The sequence below is a fragment of the Rhipicephalus sanguineus genome, chromosome 5, assembly GCF_013339695.2.
Source record: "Rhipicephalus sanguineus isolate Rsan-2018 chromosome 5, BIME_Rsan_1.4, whole genome shotgun sequence".
NCBI lineage: Eukaryota > Metazoa > Arthropoda > Arachnida > Ixodida > Ixodidae > Rhipicephalus > Rhipicephalus sanguineus.
In genome coordinates, this window is record NC_051180.1 from 31,800,496 (window position 1) to 31,818,829 (window position 18,334).

General features: G+C 50.1%; 1 protein-coding gene across 3 annotated transcripts in view; it reads right to left on the reverse strand.

Moving 5' to 3' along the window:
- Positions 1–18,334, reverse strand: part of LOC119393431 (zinc transporter ZIP10) — a 103,735-nt gene that overhangs the window by 46,148 nt on the left and 39,253 nt on the right. The window contains exon 1 of one of the 3 annotated variants that reach the window (XM_049416246.1): positions 10,553–10,656. The exons of 1 other annotated variant lie outside the window; for it this stretch is intronic. The gene's annotated coding sequence lies outside the window, so the exon portion shown is untranslated. Of the gene's footprint in view, positions 1–8,467; positions 8,574–10,552; positions 10,657–18,334 lie in introns of those variants that run through there. One more of the 3 variants, XM_049416247.1, reaches the window with a different exon arrangement.

Genomic DNA, 18,334 nt, shown 5'->3' on the forward strand with positions numbered 1-18,334 from the left:
GCCGGGGCCCCCACCGGTTTGTTGAAATGGGTACAGGCGTCCCCCGGCCCGACACTCGGCTACTTCCAGGGGTGAAACGTCTGGGAAGGGAGCCTACGCCGTTCAAATCCCGTCGAAACATGAGGGCACACACAAACCCCAATGCCCTGAAAAGGGACGAAGAGTTGAGGTAACACTCGGAGCGACACTCAGGAGTGTGTTGATTCGACAGTGGTCACTTGACTCATCGTGCAGTACAGGGGCGAACCGTGCGGGCGAAAGCACAATTGTACGGCTATGTTCAACTGTTGGCGCCTTTGTGCCATCTCAGGCAATAACATTTTTGTCTTCCTGTCGTAGATAGAGGTCACGCACGTCTGCATTTGAAATTATTTGCATTTATGTGAAAATGTATTGTGCCTATATTTATGATTTTGGAAGCCTAAAACATTGTTTTGTCTGCCTGTTTTTGGCGCCTAAACCGAGCTTTTTTAGGGCCTAAAACTCCGGCTTCTAGTCATGAAAATGGATTAGTCGTTCTTGCCAGTGTTTCTCAACAAAGATGGCGACACTGCCACTTGCTGTATTTATAGGCATATGCTTTTCTGTCATGCATGGTCGCCAATTGTCAGTGCGTGTTGTTTCGTTAAGCAAAAAGTATCTCACAGCATTACCTACAGCAACGAAAATGCCTCGTAAGTATAAGTGGCACCCGCCACGGTGGTCTAGTGGTTAAGGTGCTCGACTGCTGGCCCGCAGGTTGCGGGATAGAGTCCCGGCCTCTAGCCCATGCTGACTAACACGGGCCGCTCGGACCTCTAGCATTTTCGATGGAGGCGAAGTTGCTAGAGGCCCGAATACTTAGATATAGGTGCACGTTAAAGAACCTCAGGTGGGGGAAATTTCCGGAGCCCTCCACTACGGCGTCTCTCATAATCATATCGTGGTTTTGGGATGTTATTGTCCTGGTGTGCGACCAATGGCGGCGCTGCGAACGGCGCCTGTATGACGTCAGATCGGGGATTCGCGCGGTTTCGTCTGCTACATAGTCCCAGCGCCGTGTTGAAACCACCATTGTTTTAAATCTCAACAAAAAAGCAGTTCATTTGGTTACCTTGCGTATGGTGGCTACTAACGCTGTTCGAACAACCATGGGTTAGCTTTTAACGTTCGTTTAGAACTACAGCCCTTTCATTCGTAAAACTGCGGCCGCTTGTCTCCGCGGCGAGTGCTCCGCAATGGTGAAGTAGCTCTGTGCTTCAGTGTACTTCGTCCGCTCGTGAAAAAGGCGTTAGCTTTCACAACTATCCTAAAGACCCAAAGCTGAAGAAGGAGGGGATAGTGAAGCTCAGAATGGGAATGCGCGCCACGCCTTCATCGACCGTGTGCAGCAAGCACTTCGCGGACAGTGACTCCTGCTACCCACCGTACGCGCCACTCTTAGCTAAGCTTGACCGTGTTTAAGCGCCTCGCCAATACTTAAGGTGTTTATTGCACGCAGGCTATAAGCATAGGCGACTTACACCAGGTGCGGTGTCGTCCCACAACCTGCCGCGAAGACCCCTAGTAAATTCCCACACCTTCTCCCCACTCCCTCTTGATTCCAGAGCAGAGCTCTCTCAGCTGCGTAGCCGCTGTCAGTTGCAGATGGGAGTGGAAGGTTGGCCGTAGCTGCCTTGCCTCATATCGTAGTTGTTCACACTTCTCAAGGATGGAGACGACTCCTTTCTTTGCAAAACAACTCGATATTTATATACAGGGTATATATACAAGGTTACATGGCAGCTATATACATTGGAACTTTCGCAATATCATTCGGCAGAGCCGACAAGTGCATAGCACCGCTCCTGCGACAAGAACCCTCGTGAGGAGCCCGGGAGCCAGGTTTTAACACCATCATTGCTCCTCCCAGTTTTCCCCACGGCAAATCAAAATCACTCAGACCGCTTATTGGGCCACCCGTAAATTGGTCTGCCGGAGGCCTCCACCCCCCCTCTCTCTCTGAAGCCTTTTGAGCCACCAGCCTGAGAGAGAGACGTGGAAGACGTCCGGCAAACGACATTCTCAGAAGTGCACTCAGAAAAACATACACGATGGTGGCGCCGTTCAACTACCCTGACCGTGTTCATACACTGTGCGGCCGGTTAACTAGCGGAGCCATGCCATCCCTCCTCGGAAACCTCTCGCATCCGTTGACAGGCTTTTAACAGACACTTTGCAAGATTTATTGGTGCCACGTGCACCGTTCTCGGCGACATCTCGTCTCCGTCGACAGGCGTTCACGGATCCTATGCGCGATTTATTGGGGTCCCACTCTTGGCCTCCGTCGCACCGCCTGCCGGACCCCCCCCGCGGGCTGCAGGCCGCTGCGTCGGTCGTTAAACCGATTGTCAATAGGGCGCGTCTTTTTGTCCGAACGGTTATGGGCAGCTGGAAAGTGTTCTTTTGTCCCCGCGCTTCCTACATTCGAATCGGACGTCGCTTCGACTCTCGACTCCGAGGCTGGCTTCTTGGAAGCCGCCTTCTGGGGAAAAAACACAACTATCCCCCCCCCGTTCTCGACACGCCGGACCTTTACACGCCCTTCCTAAGATTCACGTACGCGCTCCAATGTAGCTACGTGAATAACAAAAAAAAAAAGGGGGACGGCGCTAAAACGTCACCCGAGCCCGCGGCCGCACCTCGCGGTTCTCTGAACGCCAGAGGCGTTTCCGCGACACGCGCAGTATTTCCTCGGCTGCTGCCGCTAAGCAGTGCTGAACGGACGCCATCACAACTACACCAACAAACCAAAAATGACCCGAGGTCACTGAATACACAAGTGAAATCAATAACACAAGCAAATCACACAACAAGAAAACTTGCGAATGCTTGGAAAGTCACAGAACCAAAAAAAATACACTTCACTGAAACACACACTTCAACACATAGTGCTGATCAAATGTCTCAGAGTTCTCGCACGTCACTCTTAATTACACGAGTGTCCACTACGTGCCTAGTCCTCTCGCGTCTTATCAGCCCCCTGAAGCACCGCTGCCATATCCCCAGCGCCCCTTAGGTGCCCTTGACAGTGTGTTCGCGTCAGGGATGATAGTGGGTGGTGGCCAGAGGCCGTGGTCATCTATGCGTCGAAGAGCCAGAGACTGAACTCCCGGATCCCAGCTGACTGCAAAGGTCTCGCGGGCTTTCGTTGGAGAAAACCCGTGACGCTCAAACGCGACCGACGTCTCAGCGCCGTTCTCCGCGCGTTGCGACAGGCAGGCCTCAGTGGCGACTGCGAACACGCCTCTGAAGAGCCCATATGGCTTTTCGAGATCTGATCTTATCAATGGCGCTGTTTCACACAGTGCGGTCCCGTGCCGTCGAGACACCCCCTCAGCCTCCGCGGAACCCAGAATTCGGTTCGGAACTCGCCCTCCCGTTAGTTCAGTGGGCGGCCTAGCTACTTCCGCGCAATTTGGCCCGTAGCTTAGGTAGTGTCCACACGAACCTAGTGCGTCCCGGGGCTCCGTTTCTGCGGCCGGCGAACTCAAAACATTGCTCGCCGCATGTTTCTCAGGGTCAGGTGCATGACAACTGGAACCTACAACGCGCCCCAAGCCGCGTACTGACGGACGCATCACACTGCACTCTCCTAACTCGAGACGCTGGTCTACTCGCCCTGTCGTCTCCCCTTTCCAGTACTTGGTTTTTCGGGTAAAACCCGCCTGCACAACATCTTCGCGCTGCCTCACTGAAGTCACGTTGGGTTCACCGCCGAGCGGACCCCCGTGCCCCCCAAAAACCTCGCTGGCTTGGCTGCGCTTCCGTTTTCCGACCTGCGCTGTTGCCGGCATCGGCGCATATGCTACATCGCCAGCCGCACCTCTCTCATCGAACAAGACGCCTTCTAATTCGCTTCTCGGGCAACGCGCGCGCAACTTACTCACTTGCACTACATTTAGTGGCCCTGTTGGCACCCGCACAAAACACGAGCGCTCGCGGTGTCGCTCAACAATGCCGTCCTGTCCCGCCCCGGTTATCTGCGGCGTTGAGCCGGCCTGTTCTTTTTCGCGGACTTCCTCCGACGCGCTTGGCTCTTTCTTGCCCGCCGCTTGTGTTTCACCGGGCGACGCGCGGCTACCCTGAGGGCCTTCGTCGTCCCCGCTCCTCACGACTGCCTGGGTGATTACCCCCTCCATTGTCGCGATTTCCCCCTGAGCTGCCAAGACCGGGCTCTCGCTCTCTAGCTTCTGTACTTTGCCTGTGGGCCACAGGCCGCTAACGGGCGTCAGCTGCGTGTCGCCTATTTCCTCCGCACTTTTCGATGTCCTCTCTGAAGCGCCCTCCTCCTTCAGCGATTTCCACGCTTTTTCTGACAGCAGGCAATCGGCTCGTGCTGTCAGCCGGTCAGTTAGCGCGCAAAGCACGGGGACCGTTCCCTTCACGTCAGCGCAAACGCCGCATTCACTGGACATCGCTAACGGAACCACCGCGAGCTTTGCCTGCACTTTTTCGCCAAACGCAGATGTTAAGTTAATTGTTCCGTGTGAGTGCACCATCTCAGGTGGGATCGCGCCCTCCCGCAACACAGTAATCTCCGCTCCCGTGTCCAGGACTGCTCCGATACGCATATCCTTGCAGTCGAGAGACACGGGAATAAGCTCACTGTGTGCGGCCACAGGCTCTCCCACCAACACCCGTGCGGCTAAGCTTTCGCTCTTGGCACCCGAAAGACCTGGCGTTTGTTGCTGTCGCATCGGGCAGTTCCACTTCTGATGCCCCGTGGCACCGCACGCGTAACAGCCCCTAAGCTTAGGCTTCGTCTCCGCGCCTGGACTTCTCGCACCGCCGCGCGAACTTGGCTGTGTGTCCAGTTTGGAGATGCTCGCGCTCTGCGACTCCGACACCTTCTGCTTCGCCGCGCTGTTCATCCCCTGCGCTTCTTCGAACGTGCGCAGCGACGCGGCTAGCTCCGGCGCATTAACCCACTGCCTACCTTCTTGGAGTGTCACGTACCTCAGTGCCTCCTCTGACAGATTTCTCTTTAATTGGTCAGCGACCAATAACTCGACTAACCGTTCGAACGTCGAGACACCCCTCGCGTCAAGGTAAAAGTGCAGGTAGCTCTCAAGGCGCGTTGCAAATGGTCTCCAGCCTTCGTTTGCCCGCTTTCCTGACCCCAGGAACCTTTTGAGGTATTCACCTGCCGACAGTTTAAGTTCGTCAAGAACTGTCTGCTTGACTTTCTGATAGTTTCTGTGCTCTGCCGGGCTAAGTCGTGTGGACAAAAAATGAACCTTTTCCGCCACTAACGGGAAAACAAGTTGTCCCCAAAACTCCCTCGGCACCTCGTAAGCTTCTAGGGCGCTCTCGACCGACTCAAACCACACCGGTGCTTCAGCCTCGGTTGGAAATTTAGGAAGCACTCCAGTGAGCACCTTTGAATAGCGTCTCAGCTCACCACATCGATCCTGCCTGCCGTACGCGAGCTCGCTGTCTCGAGCGCTACCGCTGATGACTTGCGATAGTTTCTCCATCTCAGCCCGCAACTCCTCCAGCCTGCGCTCTGGCGTGAGTTCACCGAAACGCTCATTTCCCTGGCTCTCCGGCGCGACAACCACTTGTGGGTTTCCTTGGACACCCTCGTCCTCCGACTCTGACCCACGCCTCATCGCTGGCGAACGCCTGTCGGGGTTCAGATAAGCGAACCTCGTGTCCATAACCCACAAAATTACAGGCAGCGGTACCACTGAGGTGAAAAAACACCAGAGGACTCACCACTTGTGAAGGCGCCGCTCGCTGTTGTCACGCCTTGCCCGTCGCCAGACCCTCGCCGTCGCCTGAGGTGTCGCCGGACCGCCTGGCTTGGATCGATGGTTATACCGGACCGCCGCCTCCTTTGGTTCGGTGGCTTGCTTCCTCGTTCTTCAGCCTGACGCTTAACGTCTTGGCCTTCTTCCTGCGTCTCCTCCGCAGCACGACGATCTCCTTGGTACGCAGAGCGTCCCTTGTCGTCGTTGTCTCGATCCTGTCTCGACTGCGCCAGTAAATTTCCTAACCTTCTCCCCACTCCCTCTTGATTCCAGAGCAGAGCTCTCTCAGCTGCGTAGCCGCTGTCAGTTGCAGATGGGAGTGGAAGGTTGGCCGTAGCTGCCTTGCCTCATATCGTAGTTGTTCACACTTCTCAAGGATGGAGACGACTCCTTTCTTTGCAAAACAACTCGATATTTATATACAGGGTATATATACAAGGTTACATGGCAGCTATGTACATTGGAACTTTCGCAATATAACTCGGCAGAGCCGACAAGTGCATAGCACCGCTCCTGCGACAAGAACCCTCGTGAGGAGCCGGGAGCCAGGTTTTAACACCATCATTGCTCCTCCCAGTTTTCCCCACGGCAAATCAAAATCACTCAGACCGCTTATTGGGCCAACCTGTAAATTGGTCTGCCGGAGGCCTCCACCCCCCTCTCTCTCTGAAGCCTTTTGAGCCACCAGCCTGAGAGAGAGACGTGGAAGACGTCCGGCAAACGACATTCTCAGAAGTGCACTAAAGAAAAACATACACGATGGTGGCGCCGTTCAACTACCCTGACCGTGTTCATACACTGTGCGGCCGGTTAACTAGCGGAGCCATGCCATCCCTCCTCGGAAACCTCTCGCATCCGTTGACAGGCTTTTAACAGACACTTTGCAAGATTTATTGGTGCCACGTGCACCGTTCTCGGCGACATCTCGTCTCCGTCGACAGGCGTTCACGGATCCTATGCGCGATTTATTGGGGTCCCACTCTTGGCCTCCGTCGCACCGCCTGCCGGACCCCCCCGCGGGCTGCAGGCCGCTGCGTCGGTCGTTAAACCGATTGTCAATAGGGCGCGTCTTTTTGTCCGAACGGTTATGGGCAGCTGGAAAGTGTTCTTTTGTCCCCGCGCTTCCTACATTCGAATCGGACGTCGCTTCGACTCTCGACTCCGAGGCTGGCTTCTTGGAAGCCGCCTTCTGGGGAAAAAACACAACTATCCCCCCCCGTTCTCGACACGCCGGACCTTTACACCCCTAGACAAGGAGCCGACGGCGTGGCCTCCGAATCGCCTCGCAGGTAAGCGCGCCCCGTGAGCTCAGCTGAGCGGCGCTGTGTATCTGAGACTACTGCTGCATTTGGATGGTGTACATACGTATTTTACTTATGAAGGCAAGCGCGCCTACCGGACTGCTTATCATAAAGTCATAAACGAAACCTGTTGCCGTTGTTTAGTGCACATTCTCTAAACGTTTTCACCTGAGGCAGTGCAGACACTTTTTTTTTAAAAGCGGAGCTCTTTAAGCGTTTCGTTAGGCTGCGTGGCATGAAACTCGACCCAGCTTGGCTATGCCACGTTAATCTCTGTGGCTCTGTGCATGGTATAATCAGCCATTAACTATTAGTTATATGCTAATACCCATGCGACAGCCCTGTGCGGTATTAATATGAACTACGACGTAATATTGTTCTCACTGAACCAACATTACGGGACAAACTGGGATCATGGGCATCGGCAGGGGGGTGTGCAACAAGGCAGGGGGGTGTTTGCAGGACGAGAGCTGTGACGGTGATGCGATCTCCGTTGAGGGCCTCGACCGCGCATTCAACAACGTGGCCTGCGTCGTACACCGCCTCGCCCTCGATGAGGCACCGCGACCTTTTAAGAGCTTTACCTACATACTTGTAGATGCTGGAGAACGGCACGCTTACTGAAATATTGGAAGAAACAGCCAGACTAATGAGTACCGTACGGCGGAAACAAGATAACGAGCGAGAACACTCACACATAGTTTCACTTTTTTACCAGCAATGCGGTTGGTGGCATCGGCGCACTCGTCGGCCATCCGGGAGATTTCTTGGCCCTGTCGATTGTGCCGCAACTAAAACAAGTTCAAGATTACACTCGACATTTATTGCAGGCGTTAGTTGACCGTCGCGAGGCTGTTTGTTCGACAAAGTTCCCACCTGAAGCAGACGATCCGCATACAGGAACAGCGGCTGATGCAGCGCGGTTGAGAGCGGAGTCTCCGCTCTGACGTCACACGCGAGAGGGCGCCACTCCAAGATCTCGAGGCCAATACCCCAACAATTATTATTAAGTATAAGTGGCAATGCTTTTGCTCATTTTAGATGTGAAGCATCTTATGGCGGAGTTCAATCCGGTGGTGGTGGTGGTGGTGTGCGGCGTGACCACCCTTACTGCGCATGCGCAAACCCTCTCCACTTCCCCTCTCTACTCCCCTCTCCCCTTCCCCCTCTCCACTTCCGCTCTCCACATCACCTCTCCCCCTTCCCTCCCCACTTCCCCTCTCCCCACTCCCCCTTTCCCTTCCCCTCCCCCTCTCATTTCCCCCTCTCCACTTCCCCTCTCCCCTTTCCCCTCGCCACTCCACCTCTAGAACGCGGGCTCTACATGCCGAAACACTGCTTCGCATCGCCTCATGGTCCCCTTTAGCGGGAGATGGTGTGATTTTTACTTACCTCGACCAGTTTCAAGTCAGCACCAAGCATTTCCGGACGCAGCTGCGTCGAGTACTGGAGCTTCCGAGAATATTCGTCCAGAGCACCACTCATGTAACACGCTGTAGAACCTACGAGACAAAGGTTACGCGTGTGAAAAGGATAAAACGCTGCAAGTGCTGCAGATCGTAATGCTATATGGCAAGAACAGCATAAGAAATCACGTCTGGGGCCCGTTGTGCAAAATAACACATTATGGTGTGTTATCTATCTACATCTTAAGACTCTATCAGCGCACTTCCTCACCCAAGAGCCAGACCACTTAATGCGATTTTTTATTTTTTATACTGTTTTAACATTTTTATGTTATTTACTTCCTCTCTCTCTCTCTTCCTGTCCTTCCGTCTCCAATCCCCTTCCCCACGCAGAGTAGCAAGATCTATCTATCTATCTATCTATCTATCTATCTATCTATCTATCTATCTATCTATCTATCTATCTATCTATCTATCTATCTATCTATCTATCTATCTATCTATCTATCATGACTTCTCTATCTCTCATCCCCTCCCACATGCAAAGTAACAAGCAAGCGAACGTACAATTACAACGGCAAAAATATTTTCGTTTCATGGAAGAGCCCTCTCTCATAGGCACTCGCCCTGTCACAACAACGCGCTAGTGGGATGATGGATACGTAAGAGTCCAAACAGTGGTAGGCGTCTGTGCAAAGAGCAGAAACGAGCATAAACAGCGCAGGCTACACGAGGGTTTCGCTTCCTCTTTGGGGCCGGAAAACGAATTCGGCCTCGACCCAAAGTTTGCGATGGCGCTCAGTCACATGCGCAACCGATACTTTGAATGCGGTCACGCACGCGGAAATAGATCCACCGTTCTCGTTTCTGCGCTTCCGGAATTTCACAAGGCCGCCAGGGCTCAAAGGGTATTTCTAGGGTGATTTTTTTTTTGCTAACAAACACCGTGGAGCTTTTAGCAGTGCGACTCCCGGCTCTCTGCAACACAGCGCACGAGCACGTCTTTCTGCGCTCAATGCAATCCATATTTGCTTTTCCTCCGACAATGCAGTTAGAAGCCACGAGACAGCATTAATCAGAAATACACGAACAATATCCCGGCAGCAGGCAGGATGGAGCGCTTTGACAAGATGGGTCGGGAAATATGACAGATCACAAGAGTACGCGCATCCGTTTGTGCTGGAATGTTTAACTGGAAAGACCCCCACGACATCAATGCATATCGCAGCAGAAAAAACGATTCTGTGTCATGAGGGGTGTGAATTTGCTGCGCACACTGATGCAATTATGAAAATGCTGAACCTTATAATTTTCAAGAATCCAAGCGTCAGTTTGTGGCCGCTTAGCGAGTCCCGTGCTTACATTGCGTTTCTGTCATTTATTTACAACCAAATTTGTTTAGCAAAGCTCTCCCCAGTTAGGTAAAACAGTACAACTATAAGATTGCATGGAAGCATAGTTTACAACATTACTCTCGGACAACAAGGTGGCGCCGGCATGACACTCAGGCAGCGCTGGTGTTGTGTGTTATGATGCAACGAAGAGCAGCTTCCTTCAAAAATGAATAGTATACGCCGTGCTAAACACGCTCACAAAAATAAAGAGAGCATATAGGTAGAAAGAAAAATGAAGAAGACACACGCTACATAATTTTTGAGAGTTCGTGAATGAAAACAACATTTCAGGCAACAATAATAACGCATCCTGTTACCATCTCGTAGTCTTAATTCGTGCTCTTGTTAGTGCATCGCAGCGATGATCGCGTTTCTATTGCAGCATACGCCTTCGCATAGGGAGTTGACATCATAGGTTCAGTCATGCTCTACAAGAAGCCACACATGTCTTCATTCTGTATCTAGGATGCTTGTACACAACAAACACGAGCATTCTACACTGGGAATCTCAATGTGCACAGGCAACTCAGCAAAAAGCGTAGCGGGACCGAGCAACGAAGGATTGCACCTGGCTTAAAAGAACCCTTATAATCACTGAACATCCACAAGCATTCTTATGATTCCATTACACGCGTTACCGCTGTTCTTCAGCCGTTCACTCGTCAGGCTCCACTTACTTGCGGGGTGGCGCGAGACCTGGTGGCGTGCGATGCCAAGCGAGGCGAGGCGACTGTGAAACGGCACGAGCGCGTGCCCGGAGATGTGCAGCGCGTGTGAAACTCGGCGCCGGTAAGGGAAGCGAGCGGGGGGTACCTCACGGAAGCTAAAGAGAGAGCACGTGCTGAGCGCGTATACGTTTGAACACAGACAGCGACGTAAACCTGTTCGTCCAATTGCTTGGACTGCGCGGCGCTGCATTTTAGTTGCCGGCCGTTTGCGAAACATGGCCGGTAATCAAAGCAACCCACGAGTTTTTTTTCGCGCGCTCGTTCAGTTATAGTCGCACACGAGAGCTACTTCACTCGAGGAAAAAAGACTCTCGCGCCGCACTGCTTTGGAAAGGCGCGCCGGACTCCCGTCGAGGAAACTTGCCCACAATAGCCGCAAATGGGAAGGAAACTGGCCGCCTCCTCCACTGCGTGCGTGCGCATCAAATCACGCACGCTCGCGGGCGAAATTTCTCGCTCGTTACATCAAAGCGCTATGCGCTACTCGAGAACCAAAGCGGTGAAGCACCGAGTTTCGCGCCGTTGTGAAAGTTGCAGCTGTCAACTTGTATCCTGTTCGACAAACGTACACCATGCATATGCCGCACGTTGCTGTGCACTTGCTGTTTATTAACCAGAATATTGTGAAATGCGAGCTATATCAGGGGTGTTGCCAGAAAATCTTTATAGGGTTGGGGGGGGGGGGGGGGGTGGAGGTGAACAACCCTTTACATTTATGTAGATTAATGCGTCTGGTGGTATGTGTGCGTGCATATATCCACGTGAAAATTTGAAAAATTTCGGGTGGGTAAGGGGGAGAATTGTTGAGCACCCCTCCCCATCCTCCCTCCTGGCTACGGCAGTGCGATTTATACAGATATATATTTACTCGCTGTAGCTAGTTTTGTGTTCTTGCATTTTTGTACTTCGCTTACGTCTTTAGCGGATCTTTATTTCCCATGTATTGCCAAGTCACCCCAGCAGTGTATCGTCATCATCAGGTTCCGGCTTTGACCCTTAGAACCTCAGATTCCAATTTTTTCTTTCTTAGCTTGACGGCACAAATATGACGGCCTAATAAATAAGATGCAAGTATTGCAGCCATTCTTCACTACTATGCACAGATTTATTGTTTATCTCTGTGTCGCTATCGCTGCAAATGAGTGCAGGGGTTATCCGCTGCTTTTTGGCGGGGAATCAGCTCAAAATTCTTGTGATTGAGACAAAATCTTGATTTCATGGTGTGCTTCAGTTTTCGCCAGCTATGAAGTCTTTATTGACAGCTAAGACGGTTTTAAGACCAAATAACAGAACGCAGCCGAAAAACGTATTTACTACTTGATGTCATATCGCGTTGACAAGGAGGTGGGTAAACGCAGATTAGAGAGTTTTAGTCCGGGACTCTAAAGCAGCTTGAGTACGTAAGCCCTTGCGTTCCTTTGTATCATCTGGAATAAAATGTCAGGCGAATAGCCATGCTAACATCTCCAGCATTTCATTAAAGCATTTCTCTCTCTCTTTCTCTCCCCATGGGTGCGGCTAGTACAAAGGAACGCAAGAGCGTGCGTACGCAAGAGGCTTGGGGTCTCCGGCACTAAAACTCTGTATGATCACTGTAGCTATATTTCGCGTGTGTAAACCATAGAGTTTCCTACAATACTTTACTAGAGGGAACTCTGGTGCTAGTGTCTATGGGAGCTGCAACGCATGGCGCTTCAGCCAGCATGGGAATTATGGGTAGTACACGGATTTGTCTAAACTTCGTTCTTTAGGCTCCGTTTAGCTGCGCGTCGCCTGCATCCGCTTTGTCGCAAAACAAAGTTCAACAAAAGTCAGCAGTTCCACTTCACCACTTTAACCTTTTTAGGCTCACCAACTCAAACCTGGTCACGAAGTTCACAACGATCTTTTATCTTTCTTTTACCCAAAAGAAAACCAAATCACGGCAATAAACAAAGCCACAAGTTCGTTCAAAGCCCGCAAGTAGGAAGACTAGGCAAATCCGTGTACTACCCCATCATTCCCATGGTGGCTGAACGACCGCAGCGCCAGAGTCCCCTCTAGTTAATTTTAGGAAACCATGGTGTAAACCAACGAAGACCACAACGCAGCATACACTAGGCGCAAAAGAATGTACCACTACGTATTACTTCTAGCAGGCAATCGAAACTTCCGTCGAGACGTCAAGCAGCGTCGGTTGTCCGCCATCTTAGCTGGGCAGCAAAGTCGCCTACATCGTTTTTCTCTTCTCAAATGTCTTCTTCGAGAAGACGTTCGTTTGACCAGTGTTGTCAGAATACGAACGAGGCTTCAGATGCGGCTGTACGCTTGTCTGTCCGTTTGAGCCTGGCTATTGAAACGGTGATCCTGTTTGCGCGTTTTCTTCGGTTAACCTATGACGCTAGAGTTCTTTGTGATGGACGCGTGTAGGCGCGAGGAAAAACCCCGACGTGCAGAGGCGTGGCGGCGCCACTGACCTTGCTCGTGCGCGCCGCAATAAACGAAAGTTGCCTCTGCACCTGCGCAGGTTGGAGTGGAACAGAGGCGCTCGACGAGGGTAGCGGAAATCGTGGAATGGCCCCTTGTCGACGCCGATAGGTTACAAGAGTAGCGAAAAGAGCGGTGAGACATCTATACGTGCGTGGGCCCATGCAATTCGTAATGGAACGGAAGGTATAACAGCCCCCGACCGTTGTCGATGAGGCCATGAAAGAAGAGCCTTCTGGTACACTCCAAGCGGTTTCCATTCCGAAGTCAGGTGGGCATTGTGCAAGCCATCGTAAGTGGCTCCACTTGGCGTTGTGTAAGATGAAGGATGGCGCAAAATGAAACGCTCCTCTGTCTGGCTCTCTTCCTATGGCACGTCTTCGCGTGACGTAGCCGTGTTTCTTGTTCATAGGCAACGCCTGAATGTTGCAGGTGCCATCGGGAATATTATTTTCTACACCTTTCACATATTCCGCCACCGTTGAAAGGCCGCTGGCGATTTGCCACAAAAAAAGAGCTCAATCATGTTGTTTTATGTATTCCGTCCTGCATTTTAATATAATGCCTGGTGATGGGTAGGTACAACAGCTACCCACCAAACTCTTCACAATCCTTTCTGTTTGTTTGTTTGTTTGTTTGTTTGTTTGTTTGTTTGTTTGTTTGTTTGTTTGTTTGTTTGTTTGTTTGTTTGTTTGTTTGTTTGTTTGTTTGTTTGTTTGTTTGTTTGTTTGTTTGTTTGTTTGTTTGTTTGTAAAGTGCATGCTTGAGTCATATATCGGGCGGTCCAGAGTTTTCGATTCCAGTTTTCATGTCAACATCCAATTCCTGAAGCTCGGCGGGCGTACAAGTTTCAGCTGCTGTGCCACGGCGCAGCTATGCTTATTTTCTCCTACGTGGTTCTTGCCGTTCCTCACATGACTCCAACGCAAATCAACAATCCGCAGCAGCGCGTTTCTTTCTAAATATATCCTCCCTTTCACTTTCTCCTCGGAATAACATTAAGTGGTAGATCTTATCTAAATGCATAAAAAGGCGGAATTTAACAAGAATGAGTGAGAGGGGAAGGCAGGTAGGTTAATCATAAAAGTGTGCCGTTAACTACCCTACACTTACAAAAAACTGGAATGGGAATAATAGATATAAAATAAAGAATAGGTCAGAAAAAAAAAGGCAAACGTCAGGGAAGTGTATTGAAAATAAAGAGCTGAAATTTCTGTTCCCTCTTTTAGTGCTGTCCTAAATAGATAGCGCCAGCCACATGTGAAAGATCTCTCCTTATCGCAGCGGCTAAGTGTGAGGTTCCTGCGACTAATCTCTATAGGAATAGCTGTTCAAAACGTAGAAAAGTGATTTATCGCATACAGGTGAGTCTTTCATTCTTTCTTTCAGAGCACGTAACGCGGAATGGTATGAAGTTATCAGTTGACGATGGTCTGTCATGAGGTCCACTAGAGAGGACCTTGGATCTTATCATCTATCTGCACTTTTGCAGGCTCCTTGAGTTTTATCACTGAAAGGTGATTGCTTGCTTCAGGGTAAAGCTACATCCATGTACATCCGTCAGCGTACACCCGCTGTCGCCTGCAGACGCACTCCCTCCCTGCATTTCCCCTGTATCAAGTCGGAAAAATGCTGCACGTGAAACCGCTTCAACTTCTTTTGATCTCTGTGTACCTTTTAGATGGGGTCCACTGTGCGCATTTTAAAGTTCTACTTATCAAGCTGTCGGACTCACCATTGTGCGTTCAATGTAACGTCCTAGAAGACCTTAAACACGTTCTCTGCGAATGCAGGCGATACGCAACAGAAATACGATCTCTGAAGGCGGCCTTGCACTTTCAACGGGACTCGTGTTTAGAACTGCGGCACATTCTGGGCCCATGGCAAAGCAGCACCTGTGCGTTACGCGCCCCGAAAGCGCTGCTGACTTTCTTGCGGGCCACAAGCCTGACCGAAACTTTGTAAAAAGTGTGGTCTATGTATGTGTGTGTGTGGTTATCAATGTATATATCATAATCATCACCCAGAACCTGGAGTAGCATGTCAGGCGAATAGCCAGGCAAACATCTCCAGCTTTTCATTAAAACATTTCTCTCTCTCTTATCAGTCCGCAGAAGCTGTTATCCATTCACGCTTCGTACGCCTAGTACATACGTGACAGGTTTACTATGGTGCGTGAGCTGCCTATTTTATGCTCAAGAAAGGCGTTTCTCAACTGAATGGATTGTTGGCATCAGTTCAGCAGCTTTAGTGAAAAGGACGAGACATCACGCACGCCTTAAACAGTACGAATAATAATACAGAAATGAGAGCACGTTAGCACTCTTCCTGTTGCACAATAATTTTACATAGGCTGAAATTACGTTCATTGTTTCCGTAGTTGGCGCAGTTTTACGGCACTTTTGAGACATTTATCTTTTATAGCACGCTTGCTGTCTTATTACGTGATCCTTGCAATCCAAATAATTTTGTGTCCTTGAAACTGGAAGACTGTACTTGTATCTCTTTTTTTAACCTAATTCTTCTTTCTCTGTGTGACTTGCTTGTGAGCTATGTTCCAATAATTGAGCAACCTGCTCGCTGTTGAATTTTTTTACACGCCAGTTAAAACAACTTTAATTCGACAAAAATGCAGTGGATGAAGTCATGGGATAAACAACCCCGGGTATTACTTAAATGCAGAAGTAATTAGAAAATGGGAGATAATGATGTATTAAATGGTAAAGTGATGTTGATAGGTGCCAAATCCGCCGCATCTGAGGAGAGGTTGGTGCCTAGGTATGGCTCCGGCTACTCCTCTTACATAATTTGTCAATAACCATAAAGTAATGCAAAATTCGTGCAAGAAAATGTCCATTCACAAAAGCAATGCTCACACGTCATAAACAACGTTCACGCGTCAACAGTATTCACACGTCAACAACAATGTTCGCACACAAGAAAAGTCCGCGCTTTGCGGAAGAGTTCACCTTGCAGTTCTTTACAGAAGGTAATCGCGCAACAGTCACTCGGTACTTGCCGTACTTTAAACACAGTTGTCATGATTCATGAAACACGAGAAACACACGAAAACAAGCGAAACATGTGACTAGAAGTATCTGGCAATAATTAACGATGCGAAAAATAATTTTTTTTGTGGGAATCATTACCTTTCTGATATTCCTGATTCTTCTGAAAATTGTACTAGTGCGGGCGCAGGGATGTTTTGAAACGTTTCTATTGACCTTGGGTCCAAGATTTTTGCTAATGATAGTGGCTGTCTAACCAACCTATTTAGTTCTTCTAAAAATTTCTTACGGAGAACAGCATAATATTTACAATGCCTTCTTGGATATTTTTGCACGTCTGCAAAATTTTGTCATGATTTTTTTCAACATTGGGCGCACTGCACGTGCTATGTGCTTCGTTCGTTCAGTACAGGGTATAGAGAGTATCAGGAAGAGTATGCAAGCGTGAACACTCTTGTGGTCTTGCCTAAATATCTCGGAAGCAAGACTTCTTGAATTAGGCACCTATGGGCATTGACAACCGAAGACTACAATGGCGTGGCTGCCGCTGTTGAACACGAAGATAATTGCTATAAACTTATTACGCTCGCTCATTTTTGCGACATCAAGCGTTTTCACGCGTTTAAGACAGTCAAGTTCGCCGTATAAATATATCTTTGTGTTACAGGTTTTAGTTTGAAAACCTGAACATCATGAAAAATACCATGGGAGACCGTGATATCAGTAGGCCTTCCTAGGCAAAGGTAATATTTTAGATAGAAGCAGTGAACTTTATTTTCCAATGAGGCTAGAATTTGCATTGGCAGAAAAAAAGAACACGTAAGCTTTGAGCGGACTCCATACAGCACTCCTCTCTTGCCGAGGAGAATGGTAGGTGCACCGGGGTCTGGTGGGTGGAGCTTGTACTAAGTTCTTAGGTTGTCGCCGAGCATAGTATTGGATTGATCTAGTCACATCTGAAGGCATGAACATATCTACAGCCACATACATATTTCCTTATACGCGCGCAGCTTTGCGAAAGTCAATTCGCGGCAACATAACCAAAGGACCAATAAAAAAGCACGCTAAACATACCGATGACTCAGGAAGCAGGCAAAATTGATTGCAGGCGGGCCAGTTGGTACATATCTGAGCCTCATCGCGCGCTTTTTCCTCGCTCAAAGCATGCAAAGCTGCAAGTCGCAGGGAAAATATTGTAAATGGATTTCACGAACCTTCAGCTGAGCACGGCTGATCGGGTGTACTTCGAAGAGGGTCTCGTCCACAGTAGCAGGTGCCAACGGCTCAGTTCTGCTATGACAGACGCGGTATTTGGATTCCTGCTGTGTTGACGTCAGAAACGGAGTAAAATCTCCTTCGTTCCACCCCTTCCGGTCGAAAAGGTGATCGTATTGTCCAAACGGAAGCCAACTAGACCGGCGTCCCAAATTTCACCTGCAATGTGCAAGAAGCAATGTTCGATAGAGCGGCAGCTGGAGCGTCTGTCGCTCCTTCAGAGTTATATCTCAACTGTATAGAGTGTCGCCGAACAGCGGCGGTCGCCAAAAGAAAAAAAGTCACAACGGTGTGAAGAGAAAGAAAGAGAAGGTGGAGGCAAAATCCTATATTTGCTCCCGCTGTCAATAGCCGAAGCCGTGCCACATTATGTCGCAATCGCCGAGCCCTTGTCAAGGGTCTGGTATCAACCTCGTATCAGAGCGAGGATAGATCCGTTTGGCAACGAGCACTATCCTGAAAGAAGAAGTGACCTTTCCCTTTCTGCCCGTGTCCCATCTCTTCTAGCGGCATCAGCAGCAGCAGCTGCAGCATCGAGGCCCTCTGCTCACTTTCTCTGCTCACGCACGAAGCAAAGAAGAGCGTCGTGCCGGTCCGGCATGAGCCCCCCCCCCCCCCCCCCTCAAGCCGGAAAGCGCTTGGTTCCTGATGGAGAGCGCGACACGACAAACCGAAGGCGGTGGAGGCCGGTTTCTTTAAACGTAAACATGGCTCACTCACTATACTCATTCGACGCTGTTGATGAAGCTGAGAAATTTGGCGGGTACTAAATATAGCCTGCGGTGGATATAAGGCGCACGTCTCCAGGCAGCCTTGAAAGAAAAGGCGCCGGCCCGCTCTTCCTCTTCTTCAAGGTGCCTGCTGCTTTCCTGGTCGCTGCCAGAACGATAGACGATCGTGTAAATTATTTCTAGAACTTTCTGTGGCTCTGAAATTGATGTTTTGCAGAAGGCATTCGAGCGTACGTGCTCAAATCGTCAAA